Source organism: Lemur catta, chromosome 23 (assembly GCF_020740605.2).
Source record: "Lemur catta isolate mLemCat1 chromosome 23, mLemCat1.pri, whole genome shotgun sequence".
Classification (NCBI taxonomy): Eukaryota; Metazoa; Chordata; class Mammalia; order Primates; family Lemuridae; genus Lemur; species Lemur catta.
The window spans coordinates 1,735,453-1,753,456 of NC_059150.1; the positions used below are offsets into that span (position 1 = coordinate 1,735,453).

Here is an 18,004-nt window from a genome sequence, read left to right on the forward strand (position 1 = left end):
TGCTCATTCGCAATGTACCTTCTCGCCCACTTGCTCTAATGGAGATGTACGAGGCGGTTAATGTTTTCCTGACTGTTAATGTTTTCAAGACAACATCCATTCCGCAGCCCATGGCCAAGGAGTAGTTTTGACTTTCAAGTTTGATTATTTTAGAAATACATGTCATAAAGCTATAGCTGCCACAGATAGTGATTCCTCTGATGTATCTGGAAAGGATTCACCATTTTACATGCCATTAAGAAGATTCATGACTCATGAGAGAAAGTCAAAATATCAACATTCACAAGAGTTTGCAAGAAGTTGATTCTAACCCTCATGGATGACTCTGAAAGGTTTAAGATGTCAGTTATGAAACTAACTGCAGATTAGGTTGAAATGGCAAGAGAACTAGAATTAGAAGTGGAGCCTGCAGAGGTGACTGAATTGCTACAATTTCATGACAAAACTTGAACAGATGAGGAACTGATCCTTGAGAATGAGTGAAGAAACTGGTTTCTTGAAGATACTGGGACCACTGTTGAAATGACAGCAAAGGATTTAAGAGATTAAATCAATTTAGCTGATAAAGCAGTGGCAGGGTTTGTGAGGATTAACTTCAAGTTTGAAAGAAGTTTTGTGGGTACAATGTCATCAAACAACAGGGCATGTTACAGATAAATCTCTCGTGAAAGGAAGAGCCAAGTGATGAGGCAAGCTTCACTGTTGTCTCATTTTCAGAAATTGCCATAGCCGCCCCCACCTTCAGCAAAGCCCCACCACCCTGGGCAGGCAGCAGTAACATCAAGGCCGGACCCTCCACCAGAAAAATGATTATGACTTGCTCACGGCTCAGGTGTTTGTTAGCACTTTTCAGAAATATTTTAAAATTAAATTATGTATATTTTTGTTTCAGATATAATGCATACAAATAATACTTAATCAGCTACATTATAGTGTAAACACAACTTTTATATACACTGAGAAAAAAAATCATGTGACTTGCTTTACTGAGATACTTGCTTTCATTGCAGAGGTCTGGAACTGAATCTGCAACACCTCTGAGATATGCCTACATCGTTCAGGTTCATCGGGGATGAGTAAAAGTCAAAATAAGTCCTTTCCCATTTACCTGGTGCATAGAAAAAACTAGAAAGGTAACAATAATGATAGCAAATGGGATGGGATTAGTATGAGGCTTTAATGGCAAGAGGAAGATTCCAAGAAATATAGGACCAACTTTTAAGATGACAGGTGGCAAGAGCTCACTTGTCACTTCTCTAAAATCAATGGTTCCATGAGCTGCAATTACTATGAGAGTCCAAGACACTCCAGACATTTCAGTTTCATGGAGGTATTTTGTCTTCATCTGTTTAGCTCCAAGAGCAACAAGGACAGCCAATCACTTCTACTGCTCTGAAATGATTCTGAGACCCACAGTCTTTTTAGCTCTCAGGTCTACTGGAAAGGGCATCAAGCTAAAAGAGGAGACCAGTCCTTATCTAGAAGATTCTTGCAGTGATCACAGATGGGAGTGAATTGACCCAGAGCATGTGGTCAGTGTTTATGCTAATTGCACTTATGCTGACTGTGCTTATGCCGTCCCATCTAACTATCAGTGACATCATCGGCTTGATGAAGATGGGTCCCGGCCACAAAGACAGACATGAGCGAATTTTAAGATCTCAGTTGTTATTTGGAGTGTGTCTAGGTTATTCTAAACGCCCATCAGTACTGGAACAAATATCCCATAGCAGAAACTATCTCTACGATCACATAGGAGATATCCCTGCTTGGTGATTTTCTGCCTCTAGTGACATGTGCATGCATTAAGAATTGGAGAAAATATGATTTTAGTAAACTAATAACCACAACACCATTTCATACAGTATTAAAGTGTCAATTATTTTGTTTAATAAAATACTCGTATAAATTCTATAAAACAAGAGCTATTAATACAGAAATGTCTATTTTTTCTGAAGAAGAACTGTTATATTTGGTTAAATTATGGATTCTCATTTTTAATTACTTTAGGAATCAATAAATAGATTTTATCCTAATATTATACTAAATATAATTCAGTTTTTATTTTTATAATTCTAAGACTTTAGAATATTTACTCCTCTGGTCATCATTATGAACATCAATGATCTTTGCAAATTACTGAATGACAATTTTGAAATGCAATTACTTGAAATTTCTACTCATTTTAGATTGTACAAAGAAGCTTGCTATCCTCAAATGTAAGATTTTTGTGATACAAACATGTAGAAGATAGTTTTCTTTTTTTTAAGTTAAGAGTATATCTTGAGTATAAAATAAGTGTTAATTACCATACATACTTTTACATTTTATTTTGAATCTATTTGATTATGGAAGTAGAGAGTACATTTTTTCTCATATCTTTGGTATCCTCCTTCCTGTGCAGCCAGTGTTTAGAATAAACAGATATGGAATTAAAGTAGCACAGTGATCCTGGGTCTATCTTTTTACCTTAACAACCAACTAAACAATTTGGTCAGCGTTTCCTCTTTTACTTTCTACTCCTTAAGAACACGATAGGAGTTTAGCTTTACTCTTTATTTACAGAGTAAAAAAACCATGATAATACATGAATGTTTCAATGAATGACTCAAAAATCACTGATGCATATGGAGGATGAAGGAAAAAACTGATATTGCACATGGGTCTTCAAATATGAAACTTTCTATTAATAATAACAGTTTCTTTAATGACTTTTGCAGTGACTATTCAAGAACACTTGAAAGACTGACTACTTATTTTTGAGGGAAAATAATGGAGTCTCTCCAGAATAGCCAACATGATTTAAGAAGACAATTTAAAATTTACTGTAGAATGTCTTAGAATTTAGAGTAATATTGCAAGCAGGAAACTTTGCCACAAGAGCTTCCAGTCCCCTAGTATTATGTTGTCCATGACCTTTAATAAAAGTTCTACCACAGTAGGCTGATACTGCATATAGACTCACTAGAGGCATGCTTCCTAACACAAGGAAATGTTAAATGCCCGAGGTGATGGATACCCCAATTACCCTGATTTGATTAATTCACATTGTACACCTGCATCAAAACATCACATATACCCTATAAAAATATGCAACTATTATGTACCCATCGTAACTAAAAATAAAAAAATTAAAAAATAGTGATACCTTCAAGGTGAAGGTATTTCAATTGAATGAAAAGTATATTATTACATAGTAGGAATTCTTTCAGATCTAGCATATAATGAAAAATGTCTACTGCTGTTTATGGAATAAGTAAGTTTCTGTAGTGAGTTTCACTACCGGACATAAAATCAAGAACTATTTTTTTTAGAAAGCTGGGAACCAACAAGAAAATTTTCGGGCAATGACTTAACATTTCTTCTCCAAGAGAGAAGTTGATTTGAGTCACAGTTTCACATCTAGTAACATTCAGTTGATTAAGGCTTAAAGAGTCACAAGAGAGAAAACTTGTGAGTTCAACCAAGTTTCTAACAAAGTTTAGTTGCCTAAGAAAATTTCAGAAAATGCCAAAAAAAAGAGGTGTGAGATTTTCGATTTTCTAAACACATAATTTTAATCCTTGATAGACTCCATGAACCCTGATCCAAGAGTGAGACTGTCTACAGATTTTCTTTTGTAAACCGAGAGAACATGAATTATGTTTATGCTCAACGTCCTCCCCAGAGCTAACGTTCAATAAGCATTTGAGACTGATTATAAAATGACTACACTGTTTCAATTTGATAGAACAGTCCTTGGATTCAGTTTTGCCCTTTTGAAAGGATTCTTGGTGGTTACATTCATTTGGATGGATGCCACTGCAGGCTGGACTTCCACGCTACTGTGAATTGTTTTGTAGCCAAGCTCGTATTAAAATTTTTATATTTGCAACCATTATTTGTGAGATATTGCTTCTATTTAGATGAAATAGCAGATGATACCATGTTGAATAGGTAAAGGAGATAAAACAGGAAACTGATGAGCCATAAAGAAATATGCCTGAGAACAAACTGAGTTCATAAAACAAATAATTGGCGTGGAAATGAAGGATGTGTTATCTACACAGGTCAAATCCCATTACAGTGAATTTCAAGATAGTTCAGTATCCAGGAATTTTAAATAAATAAGTCAAATGAATGGGCTTTTCCATGGTGCTTATATATGTTCTATCTCAATTCTTCTCATAATGGAACTCATTAGAGAGATTTGACCTGCACATCTAAGTACTGATTACCCATGATGATGTGAGATAGGGCCAGCATCCTTTCTAGAATCAGCACCATATTGCATCCGGAAAATACTTCATTACTTGGATGTTTTTTCCCCTCACCTACAATCCCAGGTTTCAAGACAAAAATGGGGGAAACCATGAAGCAAAGCAGTTAGACACATAAGGGAAGAGCCTCTTTGGCCTCTGGGTTCAAATCCTAACCCTACCCCACAGGTATTATAGCATCTTGAGTTCATTACTTATCCACCTGTGTTTAAGTTTCCGTATTTCCAAAATAGGATACTAATGAGAGACTTAACTCATAAAAATTTTGATAAAAATTAAATGCAATATACATAGTACTATGATTTACTGGTAGTGAGCACTTAATAAATGTTTCTAGCGTTGTGAGACATACAGGGCAGGTGCTGTTGTAACAGTTTTCAGACGAGGAAAAGGCAAAGGGCTTATGTGCCTCTGCAGGAAGTTGATGTTTCTTGTTAGAACAAACTGCTCAGCTTTATCCTTAGCAGGACTTTTATCACAGCTGATGTTTGTAACCAAATGGGCTCATTGTGCCCTTTGTTTCCCTTTATCTAGTCACTTTTAAAGAACATCTGAGAAATTGAAAGAATTAGACTCATCGCTTGCACTAATGTATTCCATGAATCTGAGTTACTTGCTTCTCTACTTAGGCCTTAGTTGCTTTGACTTCTCCTAATCTCTAAGGTCCTTTTCTGAAATAAAATAATGTTACCTTATTTCACCAACCAGAACATCAAACTCTCAAACTCTGAGATTTGACTCTAGCAAATAAACTCTTAAACTGAAAGAAAAGGGACCCAATTCTGATCATAAAAATATTATGTTTTATTTTATGTATGTTAATTAGGGACTGATATTTCCTAGGCTAATTCTTCCTTTTGTTTACATCCCATTTCAAAATATGTTGGAAGGGGAATTGGCAGCAGTTATGGAATTAAGGTTTTTCCTATCAAGTTCAAATGTGATCATTACTAACATGTTGTGTGTTAATATGCATACGTGGCATACATGCATCAAAGCCTCACGCAATGGCAAACAACATCCAGATTGGACATAAGTCAATATTACTGAAGGTCCACATGATTTCAAGAAATAATTAGTTTCACATTTTCCACTAAGAAACTATTTTCTATGTTTAATATGATCTGTTGTTGCATCATCTTTTACGGTTTCTTCTTCATTTTCCCCTGTCTAAAAATTAGGCTTATATGACTATTTGAATAAACTGATATTTTTTAAAAAAGAAGGATGAAGAAAACCACAGACATTTCTGCAATTTCTAATTATGGATAGGTCAATAATATTTGATTGGGTACCTACAAAAGCAATTTAATCTATATCTATTCTGTATTTATAGACTATTGTAGAGGCAGAGATTGTTTTGGCAGAGATAGTTAAGAAATAGGTTAAAAAAACTTATTTTGAATTGTCTACTTTATGGCAGAATCTGAATAGTTGTTGATTACAATTTCCTAAATAAATACATTAAATCTTTTGTATAGACTTCAGTAGAAAAATATTGTCATTACAGGTATAACTGCTTATATTTCCAGTACATTTTTGCAACTCATTTTATATTTATTATTTAACTCACTTGTGACATTTTCCTCCATGGCCTCCCATTACTCATTACTGCACTCCTGATTTTTTTGATTTTTTTATCTCTTCTTCTGACACTTGAAACTATGATTTCAATTCCTTATATTCATTCCTGATGGAAATTCAGCATATATACATCATAGTTATACACTAATTTAAACCCAGAGCATAATCTGAATTAGAGAAACCTTTATAACTTAAATTGTTCATAAAGAAGAAATCTGAATAAGCTTGCACTGATGAAATTCATGGTAAAATTGGCAGAATTCCTCAGTAGTCACTCAGCGAGCATTCTCCCTATAATAAAAAGACTGGTAATGCTAACTTAAAACATAATACATTTGGTAACACTTGGAAGACATCCATTTTGTCACTCTTGGTATTAATGTCTAGATCAGCGTTTGGGAAACCCCCACAGCCATACCATGTGGTTTCAGTAATAACAGTTAAGATCTATCTTGCAGTGAATCCCTTTTTCTGTTGTGCTACTCAGTGGTTCCCAATTATTACAGAGTTTGCAGAGAATGATTCCTACCCCAAAAAGACCTTTATAAATAACTGACATGCTGTTTCCAGACGTTACTTTATCAGTAAAATGCATTATCAGAATTAAATAAAATCCCTGTAAGGTTGGTGATTTTACATATGATACTCCACACAGGAAATCAGCAGGTTCAGATGAAGAGTAACTCTCAGAAGACACATGTAGGAATCAAAGCTCATATGTGAAGGAGTTTAAAAAGTAAAATGAAATACTTCAGGGGAAGAGTTGAATATAAGTGATACTACATTTTAAACACATGGATCACTTGGCACATGTGTAACATATAGAGATTGTTTTGACAGCTCAGAATTCATCAACTGGCTGATGGTCTCATTTTTAATTAATCATGTGGAGATAGGTCCTAGGACCCTGGAAATTCACTCCTCCTACTTCCCCCAATTACTGACAGGGAAACTGACCACAGAGAGTCACCCAGCTATTTAGTAACACATCTTCTGACTCCTTACCCAGAGCTTTTCTTATGGGCTATGTGACCGTAATGAGAAACAGACATAAGAATTTTGAAAGGTAGTTAATGAATTGACCAGAGTTCTGGAGAAACAACAATAAAAAAGACCCGAATGAGTGACATTGACTGTGTAATTATCTGGAGGAAAGAACAGTGGTAGCTTAAAGGCTAATGAAGATAATAAATGGCTGAGAAAAAGAAAGGAGAGAAAAAGTTTAATCAATATTTAGTAAACATATTTGCAGTTCTTTTGGCCAACATATAAGAAGCCCTTGAAGAGCACCTTTCCATAGTCTTCGATTTATTTGATAGCAAAAAAATATGATGTCTTCAAATAAATGATTTGGTATAGAAAACTCACATTTAGGCATTAAAGTATTAAGATCTTGACTAAACTTTTAAATTGACTATAGTTTCTTTTAATATATTGCTACCTAAATAATTAGTAAGGGAACTATGGGGGAAAATGCATTTAAACTCACCTTTCTGTACCTGGAGTTTCCTCTCTGCAGATTATGTCTAAGATAACATATGATAGAAAGGTTCTCATGCCAATTTCTACTCAAATGCCCTGGCAGAGATGGGAGTACTAGGAGGTGTAGATGGCAATGCATCACCACGTAGTTTATGCAAACCTGTATAATACAGTATTCAAATAAGGATGTTGGTTTTACTACACTTTTTCAGAAATGTATTTGCTCCTTTTATTAAGGGAAATCTGTCTCCAAATGAAGAGACAAAAAACAATCCTAATGTCAATGCTCATTTCTTTAACTACGATATTGCTGATATTTTCTTAGCAAATGAAACCAAAGGCAAGTTTCATGGTTTCTTATAATATTTTGAAATAAGCATCTTTATAGTACACTATGTGGAATATGAAAATTAATACCCATGCATGAAGTATAATACATGTGCTTTTATGAACACAATAAAATGGGGGAAACAGAGATAATGCTAAAGAAAGTATCATGTTCTAACCTTACTACTGATTCCTTACGTAACATGAACACAGTTAAAACTTAGAAGACTCAATTTTAAAGAATTTGAATAAAAGAGAGGCAGGAGGCATATTTTCTCAATTTCTGCAACCATAAAATTGAGGCAGAGGGAAACATCTTTTAACTTAAATTTATATTTAATCAATATTATGTTCTTAAACTAAGAATATATAAGTAAATATAATTTCCAATGAATATATGTTCTTTTAAAAAATTTCAATATTTCAAAATAAATCTAAAAACAGCTAATTAGAAATTTTATATTGAATGCTTCATTTTTAATTGTTTTTTATGTGTAAGTGATTAACGTGTAAAAACAGAGATGTGAACAATGACTTACCAACTAGGAAACAGTAATTACTTCTATAGCAGAGGGAAATCAGGGGATGGAATGGGGATTGGAGCCACCAACTGTACATAAGTAGTTTGTTTTTAATGATTTGGGGTAAATACAGCAAAACATTAAGAAAGTAAATTTTGGTGGTGGAAATATGGGTATGTATATTATATTGCCTTTTTTGTATAGTTTGAAATATTTCAAAATTAAAAATGAAGTTTTTCTCTACTTTTTTATTCTAGCTAAAATAAATGTTTATATATTACTCCTCCAATAAAATTGAAAAACCTATCTTTTTCTCAAGTTAGAGATTTTATTGTCTTCAGAATTCCAAAACATGTATTTAAAATGAGTGTATTTATATAACTTAGAGAATCCTCTGTTAAACAAAACATTGAGCAGAAAAATAAAGTACTAAATCTTTTTAGTGTAGTTCAACACATGCATAGCTTTGTTCCCCCTTTTATGTTTATATAGTTAATTTTGAGTCTTTTTTTGTTTTACATGTATGTTCTAACATTAGATTTCAGAGGTATAAACATGGCTGTTTTATTCAAAAGATCTATTAATTAGTATGTATTTATGGATTTTCATTTATTTTTATCAAACACTATGTAAATATACTTTATAAAATGTTATAGTAAAATGTTTTACTAAACTAAGGACTATAGTATTTGATGTTTTCTTCTCTTAGTTGGTATAATTTTTAAAAGTAAAATTAATCTTTAAAAAATATATAAGCCTGGAACATCAAAGCTTCATGTAAAACTAAGAGTGTATATGTGAAAATTCAAAAGAAATAATCATATAAGGTTTTCTATGTCCACCTCAAAGAGAATTACTTTAAATAGAAATCACTGTTTTAGATACAGTCTTAACAAAAATTCATTAGGACAACAAATGTACCAAAATAGTTTAAGTATAAGTTGCACTTGAGTAGCCTCAGTTACATCTTGGGAAGGAGCTATCTTCACAGTTTATTAATTGTAAAAGGAAGTGGATGCAAGTTTGCAGAGTTTGTTAGTTTTCTTTTTAAATGGGAGCTTAATAACTACCAGATTATTTTTTATGCTCAACATAAAAATTCATTCACAATCTGAAGTTTGCACACAGTGTACATTAATGGCAACACACTTGCAACAATGTTGCACCTGGAATAGGCAGGAGTGAGAAGGGCAAAGGTCAAAACCAGGCCTTAATAAGCATTGACTAAACAGACTTTAGACTCAGTGAAAAGTCCAGACGACCCCTGCAGGGTCATCTTACAGCTCGATTTTCCTCTTTTCAACATGTAGTATAATCCATAAATACAACCAAATCACTAGCAGCTTAGTCTTTGGTTTGGTTTTTATCTTCCAGGGTTTTTTTTTTTTTTTCCTCCTCTTCACAGAGATTTGAAAAATTAACCCCTTTCTGTCCTTAGACTAACCAAAGAATGAATTTCTTCCTAGTCACTGTTGTCAGCTTAAATCATTAACTCCTTTCAAGGCAAGGGGCACTTTGTAAAGTGGCTCACAATAACCAAAGGAGTGGCTGAGTGTTTTATTTTCTCCCAATATATTTTGAATAATGCCCTGGTAGATAACTCACAGTAACAAGGCAATCAAGCGATTATACAAATCAGCGAAATATGTCTCTTTTATGTGTTTAAAGCAATAATACTTAAAACCTTAAAAGGCATTTTTATTTTTGGTTTCCCATCCCACAGTGAGTATATTTACATATGAGTTTCTAGATAACTCATATATGTGATGAAAACATCTATAACCAATTTTTGACATATTCTCATTTCAGATTATCTGACACAGTGTATACTCTCATACTCTTGTTGACATGGTCTCTCCTCTTTCCATCCTTGTGTTCTGTTTCTCTAGGCTTAACATTTACTGAAAGAGAAGTTAGGCCCTTTAAGTTAAAGCAGTAATTTCCCTACAGGAAGTCTATCAAATCAGGTATGAACCACAAGAATGAACTGAGCGTCTACCTCAAGTGTGTTAACTGGAAGGAGTCCCGCGCTCTGAAGTGGCCACACTTCACGAGCCAGAAGTGAGAGCGGCCCAGTCGAACGCAGTGTAACCGTGTCATTCCGTTGACAACACGGCAGGTTTCCAGAATGCTAGAGACATCTGCATCTGCCCCTACAGGCATCCTTTTGATGTCATGTCTAACTTGTTAGCCCTACTTCCTTTTCAGTTAAAAATGTAAAATTTAAAAACAAAAATAAAAATCACCCCTGCATATGAAACCATGCACGGCACAGGCAAGGGTGAGGCCGAGGAGAGAAGCAACTGGGCAGGAAGCATCGACCGTGCAGAAGGCTGCCACAGTCTGGGGAAAGCTCCCTCAGAAGGAGCGTGGAAATGGTGTCCCTAGATGGTGAAAGGAGACCTGGGTTTCTCAAGGATCTTCGTCCCTGACTGGTCACCACAGTCTTACAGACCAGGACAGGGGCATGGTGAGGGGCAGGCATTTTGCACACCTGCAAAGCTTCCATACCTGGCCACAATTTCCCCAGGGCTGCTCACCTAAAGAATTACGATACATGACGACAGAGTAGTAAAGCTTAACCCTGACCCCATACAAATGAAAATACCAAAACTCATCTCAAAGGGAAGTAACAACAGTTTATTTTACGTAATATTTGTGGTTATGATTGTCTATGACCCTGCACTCAAGACCTGCCTATTTTTCCAGAGTAACATGGAAAAGGAGAAAATGGGGCTAGCTCAGAGTTCTATTCCTTACTTAAACCTATCTGTTGAGAACATCTTTGCTTCCACCATCTGAAATTATAACACCAATGTAATTTTAATAATTTTTTTCCCAGATCCCATTATCCATCACCTCCTACATACAGGGTTAGATTCATTACTAAATAAAATACATTATTTTAAAAGTCAAGCTAAGCTAGATATACGTATAATTTAATTTCTTAGGCTCTATCTTATTCTTGGGTTTTTTGTTTATATTGAGATTTCTTAAGTTTCTAAATATATTTCATTCATTTGTGATAAGAGAAGAATTGACTAAATCATTGCCATATATTTAATTTTCTAATGAATTTTTATAATTAATAAATGAGCAGGAAAATCATCAAATATGAGAAATATTAACCAACACAAATATTTAAAGGAATGATAAAAATTCTCATATTTTAGTAGCACAAATTGACTCATATGTATATAGGATCTCAGAAAGTTAAATTTTATAAGATTCACAAAGAATTGACTTACATGTTGGTGTTTTAGAACACACCTCCATAGTTGTCAACCCCATGGACAACTACAGGTGCAATTTTTTGCATGATTTTGATACAAAGAAATTCTAAGCGATCTTATTCATAAGACTTGCATTTTTCAAAAAATTGCAATAGTGTGGCTTTTGATGAGGCTTCATATTTTTGACAACTAATAAGTTTGCTTGAGATAAAAGGTTATCTGAAGAATGAGCAAAAAATACCAAATCAGAGATAGGGTTGCTGCAAGGCCACTTCAATATTTTACAATGACAATGATAAATAATTCAGAGTTTCTCTTATCTCTATTATATATTTTTAAAATATGTACTTTTGGTTCATATTTTTCTTTTATTAGTTAAACTAATGTCAGTGGCAGGATAACCTGTTTTCACCTCACACTTTCACCACTCTAATATTACATTTTTAAAGAGATAACATCTTTGACTTTTTACAGTAATACATAAATTATGAATATAATTATTTGAGTCAAGAATTTGTCAAAAAGCAAAAAACTGAAAAATCAGATGCCCACTTTTAAAACTACAGAATTCTCTGAGCTACACTGTACATGTGGATCACCTTCTAGTCTTGATGTTTTTCACTGGTCCAAGTCCAAACAAAATCTCCAGAAAAAATATTTTTCCTTATAAAATAACTATACACAGAGTGAACCAAGAATTTTAAATAGTAAATATTTTCGTGGCAAATTTCAAAGCATTTATGTCCTCTAGTAATGATGATGTATTTCAGTGACAAGGAAAATCAATTTAGTGTCATCATTCTTTCATCTTAATTCAACTATCATAATATTTTAAGGTCTTTTTAACCAATAAATTGCTTACCAGCTAGTTGAGACTGTATAAGTGAATGACAACTTTTTTTTTATTATATTTTGTGATGAAATGACAGAAAGAACCACCTGAAATAATTTTCATTGAGGACTAATCTGCAGCTGTATTAATATTAATAAAAATTAAACACTTTTGATGAGTTTAGATTGGCTGGCAAGGGTGAAACACAAAGACAAAACTGAGGCAGGGAGCCTCACAATGCCTCCACTGATTTCTCCACTGGCCCTTCCTCTGCACATGGTCAATTAGAATTGAAAATCCTGTGCTGATTTCATTCGCTGGAATTTTTAAGCAGGTCAGGAAGAAAGATGTTATTGAAAGGAAAAGTCTCATCTAAATAAGAAAGGAGCACGTGGCCATCTGGTCTTAGCTATACATATAAAAAGTTATTTCAGCTGAACTGCAGGCTTGATGTTTAAAAAGATGTGCCAAAAATCAACCCAAAATCTGTTTACGGTAAAATATTCCAAATGTTTCTTTTTAAACCTCCAAATATGCAATACACAGTTCATTTCCTATCTGTGATTCATGAGCCCATTTGACCCCAGCGCCTCACTGAGCTTGACTGAGTTTCAGGCAGTAGAACATTCAATCTCTTTGGGAACTCTTTTCCTTCAAGGGAAAGAACCGTAGATCTTTTGAAAAAGGTGAACATAACTTTGATAGTTTTCACTCATATTAATTCTGAGTATTATCTTCACATAGGCTTGGAAGGATAAAATTTGAAGCATGAAGCAGCCAAACCAGTTTCCCTTCTTTTCTCATTGCAACTTGAGGTTCTTGTGCATTCTCTGCACGGTTCTCAGGCATCTACTCACAATAATTTCAGGTCCTATGCCTGAAGGCTAAGTTTAAAAAGAAACAGTTTCTCTTTTCATAAAGAGAAATTATAAATGCTGAGTCTTCTTTTAAAAATCATCTTCAGAGTGGTAAGAAACAGAGAGATTTTTGCTTTTTCTTAAAATCACACTGTATACTGTTTGCCAAATTAGAGTCATATATTTTGATATGATTAAAATACTTTTGATACAAGGCATCTGCAATAATTACATCAGTAAATTAATTTATCTAATATCTGAGCATGCCTTTTTGCTAGCATAGATATAGCTAGTTGACATCACTGTCTAAATTTCATTGTATTAAAATATATTATTATTCCAGAACATGTTAAAGATTCTTGTTTTATAATATAATAACAACAATTATTTTTGGTCGTAAGACTGTATTCAAATATATCACAGATATACTAAATATGCTACAAGCATGTACAAGATATCCATGATCTTAACACCAACATATGCTACGTAAGAGGTAGATTTAAGTCTTCAGATAAATAATTGGATTAAAATATTCTAATATATGAAACACAAGAATCTTGACATATCTGTGATATAAGACATCTGGGTGTTTTTTTGTATATCTACTATGTTTGTTCTGCCATTTCAAATAAATCATTGCCATTGTGTAAGAAGAATAAACTGTACTATAGTAAATTGTTCTTTCTCCGTTATGCTCTGAAAAACCATTTGTTCTTGAATTGGCGTTACGTAGTTCTACTATTTCAATCAAGTCCATTATCTTCTTGTCTTTGAAAGATGCCTTTTCAGGAACCTGTATCTCCAGTTGGCAATGCCATGTATTGTTTTTTGAAAGTAGGTAAAATTTAAATATGCATATTTGTTCATTTTTTATCTTTGATAAAGCAATTATATAATTCATCATCAGGGAAGAACTCCACTATATTTCGGAAGAACTGTTTATGTAAAAATTATAGACTCAGGCCCAAGAATTTCTTGAAAAAGTTATTTATTAGTTTACAGTGGAGTCTTACCCCTTAGAATGTGACCTAACTTGTGTAGCTCGTTTTCTCTAAGTACAAAATGTGTCAATCCTTTAAGCTATATGCTTTTCTCGATAATAGTAACATGAAGGCAAAAAAGAACAAAACATTTTTCTCTTGTTTTAAAACAATCACACAATACATTGGCAAAATGAATCTCATTAATTTGTGTGTTGACATATAAATAGTGCTGTTCATACACATATGCTTTAAAAATCCTTTCAAAATTAATCCTTTTTTAGTATGCAAGAATGTAGAAGTATTAGGAGCAAATTCCTCAGTTTTAAAAATTATGCATCAAATGTTTGATGTATAAAAACTGGTAAGTACAGCAGTCATTCTGTATTAATGCAGATTAATTTAAATTACATATCAAAACTTGGTAGTTGAGAGGCAGTATGTATACATAGTTGTTCTATATATACATCTCAAATCTGACAATATGTTTTGGCAAAGTATTAAACTTTGTTTTATTTAAGTAAAATAAAATAACTTACTTAAATATGTACATTAATAAAAATTTGAACACTTGTTTGGTGAGTGACTATTTAGTGTAAGACCCATGAAATGCACTTGAAACTAGATACAAACACTCTATCAATGCAAAAAAAAATCGAATTCAACTCTCATCTAACCCCGAGGTATAGATATACCCTTATAAAAAGCACGTGAAATGAGTATTACTTTTAAATCATTTGTCTAAAATTATTCTTTTCTTAAGGAACAGATTAACAGTAGAAATGATTTAATGGTACAAAATGTTAAATAGCAAATAAGAAACACCAAGTCATAATGAATAACAGTATCGTAGCATTTTTATCCAAATGATTTCAAAATGCTCACCATTTCACCATCCTATCCACATTATTGAAACTCAGCCACCTCTCAAATGTTCCACCAGCATATTAATAAGGCTTCCTAGAACCAGGAAACTCTGGCTGGCTACATACATCTTTATAAACATGCCCACTGCCCTGTAAACATATCTTCAAAAGGAAGACAGCTGCAAATAAAATAGTTCTTTCCTGTGGGTGTCGGTTAACCCCACAGACACGTGAACTTCCTATGGGCACACACCCAAGAGACACTGGCGATTAGGTGACAGAAGATGTTGCCCACAAAGGCGAAATTTTATATGTGATGACATCACCAGCTAACCTGGATTTCTCTGCGATATAATGACATAATTGCCTGGCTGAGTGTGTGCGCCTTGAGAGCGAGAAAGAGAGAGAGAGTGTGTGCTTGTGTGCGAGAGAGCGAGCAAGCGAGAGAGAGAGATGCTTAAAGAACAGCATCATCAGAAATGGCACATAACCTTCTGCGAGCTTTGCAAGAACCTTTCTACAGACTTTTGACTTTTTCCACCTTTCGTACAGCTGAAGTTCATTCAATAACGCACTCCCTGCACAAGCAAATTACGTTTTGTTTAGGTGGCACACTGTTCATCCTAAAACATCCTGGCAGGGGTTTGTCGAGATGAGATTTCCACACCAAAGGAGGCGTGTGCATCCCTGTGATATGGTGGTGCAGGACTTGCCAAGTCCCCCGAGACCTGCCTTTGAATGGAGAAGGCGTCTTGGTTTGAAAGGTAACGAAGGGGTTAAAAACTGAGGCTGTCTAGGGTAAGAGAAAGGGGATATTGTTGTCTTTAATCTTTCCGCAGTATGTGCAAGACTTCCATCCCGGATCTGCACACAGCAGAGGAATCGACTCGGCATGCATTGCGTGCAAGCTCCTTGATTGTAGAAGGGGGAGAAAACCCTGGCTGGAGTCCAGACAGGCTGGAGCTCTCTGATCATTATGTCTAGCCTTCAGGTGTCTCGGCACACGGTGGGCGGCGGGGGGTGGGGGGAGGTGGAGATAACGTGCGAGCAGACAAAGAAAAAAAAATGGTGTATTTTAAAAAGGTTATGTGGAAATTTGTATTTATTTTCAAGTCCTCCTTAAATAAATGAATCCTAATGTCTTGGACTTTTATAATTAGAACACAAGCTCTGCTCTGGCAGCTCTCTGTAAGCCATAATTAGTTATGTCTGGAGCCTTTGAATAATTCCTTTCAATAATGGATGGAGTTAATATTCTCTTTTAAAAATAAGGAGGACAATGTTTTCTTGCAAACTCTCTTTTCGATGGAGGCTTTGTCATTCAAAGTCTTCATCCGTCATAATCACATCGATTTGATTTGCCTTTTAATTTCTTGTGAGACTCAGCTTATAACTTTTTAAGGATTTGTATGATGCTGGAAGTAAAGGCAGAAGGCATTGCTAGATTACCCTAGCTGAATAGAAAAGGAAAGCAGTAATACAGGAACATTCTCTCCATTTGTTTCCAGTTATTTGATAAATAAAAAAAAACTGCATTGTATGTCGCTGCTGTTTGAAACTCCATCAAAAAATCTTACTGTGAACGTAAGTAACTTAGATGCTCACCACATCTTTTTGCTTGCTAGCGAGAAGAAATTCCGAATTATTTTATTCTTCAGGCATTCTTCTATAAGAGAGCTTCCGCATGCTTCCTCCCCACCCCCACATCCTCACTATTAGGAATTTTTAAAAAAAAAATCTTTATCCCTGGAAGGCTGGATCCTAAGACAGAAAGCTGTCTTTTCCTTCTGTCTTTGCACCGGCCACTTCCAGTCGTCCTCACTTCTGCCGGGATGTTATTTCACATTTTGTGGACTACAACACTGAAACCAGCTCGGTCTCTGTCATTATTATAAAATTAAAAGTGGTGGTTAAAAAAAAATTAATTAAACAGCAAGCCCTGGCTTAAAGCCATTGTTCGGAATTTCAGAGCTATTTGCCCCCGAGTGTCTTCGCAGTCTCTCACAGCTAATTACAATAACTGTCAGATGTCTGGGGAGCCAACCATGCCCTTGTCGGTGGAGTCAGCAAAGTTTGTCTTTTATTTTTCTCGGGGACAGATCAGATCTGATTCGACACAAAAAGCGAGAAGGAGTGAGCTAAGTGCATATGTGTGTGCCTTCGTTTTTTCTTCTGAACAAAGCAGCACACTGGAGCTATGTCCCCGGGCACAGCCTCCCCAGCTCCGCTCCGGAATGCCTCACTTTTATTTTTAATTCTTTACCTTTCACATAAGAAAGCATGCAACAATTGTCCCTGCAAATATTTTCCTGCCGGTCGGATATCCTTCAGGCTACACATAAACGAGTACCCTAAAAAAAAAAAAAATGCTTCCAAAATATGATGCTTATGACATAAAACTATTTTCATCAGTACCCTTGACGGAAAGAAACGTATACTCACAATTTGAAAATGGTTATTTGCTCTAGGTCCTCGTCCCCGGAGGCAGAGCAGAGGCTGTGCCAGACTGTCCCTGAAGCAGGTGCAGAATCCCTGTTTTGGTGCCCGAGGAAGGTGGAAAGTGCTTCATAAAGTCACCGGCAACTCGGCCGCTCCTGCTCAGGCATCCCTGGCTCCGGGCAGCTGCACTATCTGCAGTTCTGAATTGAACTGAATTGCAGCCCATGTGAAAGGCAGGGACAGGAGTCATGTGACAGACACAGAGGGCCCCATTGGCCGCCGAGACACAGCTCAGGCATCCTGCCCTCCCCTCCATTGGTGCACGGTTAAAACTGAAAGCATCTAGGTCCTCCTCCCCAGCCCATTTGTCCTTTATGTGTGGAAGAACGACTGTAGGATTGTACAGTGACAGAATTAGTTAAGAAAGGGACTGAAGTCATCCTTCACAGAGACCGGTGGGAGGAGAGTGGAAGCTCAGCTTTTCCAAGATTTTTTTTTTTTTTGCTTTCTAGCTCCCTGCCCTGCAGTGTTGTCTGGGATTTGCCTGTTTGCCTGTCAGAAAGAAGTGGGTTTTTTTTTTTTTTTTTCCTCCCTTCAGTCAACTTTGGAAGTGACAGAAAGTAA

General features: G+C 35.2%; 1 long non-coding RNA gene across 1 annotated transcript in view; it reads right to left on the minus strand.

Moving 5' to 3' along the window:
• Nucleotides 1–17,576, minus strand: part of LOC123626838 — a 61,222-nt gene extending 43,646 nt beyond the window's left edge. Inside the window, exon 1 of the long non-coding RNA XR_006731036.1 lies at nucleotides 17,384–17,576. This is a non-coding gene — a long non-coding RNA (uncharacterized LOC123626838). The remainder of the gene's footprint in view (nucleotides 1–17,383) is intronic.
• Nucleotides 17,577–18,004: the final 428 nt, after the last annotated feature.